Here is a 3,344-nt window from a genome sequence, read left to right as displayed (position 1 = left end):
GATGATCATTTATACTGTAAAAGCGGCGCTGTCTGTGATACGGCCGGAGAAGAAGTGTTCAACCCACTTTCTCCCCTATCAGCGGCAGACGCAGAAACACAGCTCACTGGTCATCATGTCATTGGTTCGATGAAGTGAGGGAGTGACCAAAAAGCGCCACTATGTTCAAGCGACTCATCACAGGTGATTGAAGTGACTGCAGTCGCTACAGTCGTGTTCGGTGTGAATGCACCTTTAGAAATATTTATGTGTCTCGTGTGCTACGGTTACAGCCATTTATTGAAGCTTGCCATTGTAAACAGAGCTGTGCATGAGGAAAACTGTGCTTGTGTACGCTCTCTCGCACTCGTTGAATAGGCGTTCCCTCTTGGGAGCAGGTAGAGTGTTGCGCATGTGCATTTTTTAGTAGAAAGGGCGTTTCTTTTCTAAACTTCGGGAAAATCCTCCCCTATACCTTTAAGAAATGGTGGATTACAACTGACTTTCTGCATTATTTCCTTAAATCAAACAGAATTCAAAATAAATTAAGAAAAAATTATCTGGATCTCGACTGTTTCACGGTGAAACCAAACATCTTTGATTAAACTATACACAATGATAAGATTAAACGAGGGGCTTTTTGTGAAGTCAAGCCTAAAGCAATCCTGCATTGTATCGTCTTTCTTATCATTGTGTGAACCATAAGTCTTTTAAAATGTTCCTTTTATATTTGTTGTCTTTCCATCAAACATTTAATCTGCCCCATCCCCACCCTGCACACTCTGTGACTGCCTCTCCTCCCATCTTCATTGACAAAATGTGAGTGTGTTTTGTGCCCGTGTGTGTAGACTCTCTGCAGGTGTCCCTCCCTACTCTGTTTCATTCACAGCACACACATAGGGGCTGTGTGGGTCAGATGACTCATCCTACAGTGTGAACGAGGTGGACTGCACCGGGTGTTGGTCCTAGCTCCTGGCTTGCTCCGTCATCGTCCTTGGCTTCCTCGCTCCTCCTCATCCTTCCCTCTCCCTTCATCTCTCCGTCTATGCGATGCACCCATCCGTGGCTCGGCTCCACTACGCGCAGATGCGGACGGACAGAGCGAGAAAACAGCTGCAACAAAGGAGCACGTGTGTGATATATGAAGGTGGAGCTATTTGACTGTCACCTCGTGTCACCTCCAAGCATCAGAACACATCAGTCAATGCCTCAGCAGCACAGATTGGACATCAGAGTGCTGCCTCAGATGGAGGATGAAAGGTTTTACAACTGCCAACAACTTCCTAAAGGGCTGCAGTCCCGCATGTATGGGAGTCTTTGTCATTGTGTAGTTCTTTTAAAAGCCTGAGATGGAGCTGTTGATTACAAACATGCTGGAGCAGCGCAACACCATGACTGTATTTGAAATCGCACACCACACACTCAATGAGTACATACTGTCTACTATATACTTTGATTAGGATGATCGTTCCCACTGAAGTATACTTCCAAGTTTCCCAAGATGCATTTTAAACTTACGACAAAAACCAGATGCATACTGAGGCTAAATAAAACACATTTCATGCCAACATTTCGGAGATTTTCAGACACCTGCCATTGTGCTAATGAAAGACAAGAAGAGATGCTTTTGTTTTGAAAAGGGGATGTTTGACTTTTAGCTTGAAGCTAGTCCCAGGACGATTTTACATTCTGCTTGCAATGCATCATGGGGCGGTTGAGTATGAGAAGTGTGCCCACCAGACATACTTCACAAATGTCCCGATTTATTTATTTTTATATATATATATATATATATATATATAATTTTTTTTTTTTTTTTTAAGTGTATATATATATATATATATATATAGTATACATCTGGGTATTTCTCACGTACTCAATCGTTCCATACTATCTAATTGGAATGCACGACAATCTTATTTTGACATCAGACTTAGTTTGAGTGGTATGTTAGTATGCCAGTTCGAACACAGCCATAAAGCATCTACCACTTTATTAGCTTAGCATCTATAGCATGCATCACTAGCGGAACAATTCAGAGGGGGCGCAGCAAATGACTTGGTCCTTTAAAGCCAAAAAATAAAGCTCATGATAAGATAATTTTACAACTTACACACTCACAACAGCGGGGCTTACAAGCTTCGGCACCACGGAGAGCGACTATGTCATTTTGAAGTCCATCAAACGGACATGAAATATAACAAAACAAGAGAACAACAACACTCGGCTACATGGTCACTAATAATAAAACACAAATTCAAAGCAGTTCAGCACCGCGGATAGCGACTGCATCATTTTGACAGCCACTTTAACCATTTCAACTCAGAGCCTTTATCAGCAGCTACTGTATAAAGTTTAGTAAAACAGGCACAGCGGCCCACATGTTCACAAACACTATTTCAATATGAAGTACTGTGGTTAGAAATAAATCAAAACAAAGCTTTACTATTACAGTGGTTCTCATTTTTAGAACACTGCTGCAGGGCACGACCCCTGGTGCCTTTGTTGGTGGAGTTTGCATGTTCTCGCTGCATATACTGTCCTGGATAAAGTGGATACTGACGCCTTTTTACATTTAAAAAACAACAAACTTCAATACACAATCATTATGAAGTAGCAAACGGTTTAGGTAACATGGAAAAACTATCACTCTTATTGAGAAAGATGTAGGAAAAACATCGAATAGACATCTCTGCTGTGGGGAAATTAAATTAAAATGTATATTTTTAGAAAAGGACAGAAATATTATCAACGTCTTTGTTATTACAATAATGGTATTAATAATATAACTGATGCAGGCGTGGCTTTCCAGCGCTCTGCCAAATGTTCCCTTTACATGCGAGCACAGAACATCTGGAGCGTTCAGAGTCTGTGGGTGTAAACATCATTCTGCACTTCTGCATCCATTGGGAAAATGTGTGTCTGATCTTTGTGTGTGTTGTTGTGTTTCTCTTCAGGTTTGTGTTGTGTAAACACTTCATATTGCACGCTCCGCAACCCCTACAATGATAAATCACACACACATTCCTTCCTTTTTTCAGACGTGTTTTTTTTTTGCTCCCCCCACAGTGCAAGCTTACGTACATTCATGCTCATACATAGAAAGGTTTTATGAGGATTCATGCCTTTATTTTTAATCCCGTTTCTGCCCCTTTCATTCGTTTTCATTACGTCCACATTCTCCTCCTGCATGCAAAAATGAATCACCTGTCTCTTTAGATCGCTTTAAAATCACTCAACGATGAGCCGAGAAGCTCCTGCTTTACATGCCTGCACATTAATATCTGTAGATTTAACACACAGTTACACACAGTGTGTATTTGATTTCAGGATGTAGCACTTTAGTGAGATCACACACACACACC

The sequence above is a fragment of the Gouania willdenowi genome, chromosome 18 (genome assembly GCF_900634775.1).
Source record: "Gouania willdenowi chromosome 18, fGouWil2.1, whole genome shotgun sequence".
Classification (NCBI taxonomy): domain Eukaryota; kingdom Metazoa; phylum Chordata; class Actinopteri; order Blenniiformes; family Gobiesocidae; genus Gouania; species Gouania willdenowi.
The sequence above is the reverse complement of the archived record's forward strand: the minus strand, read 5'-3'. Positions refer to the sequence as shown.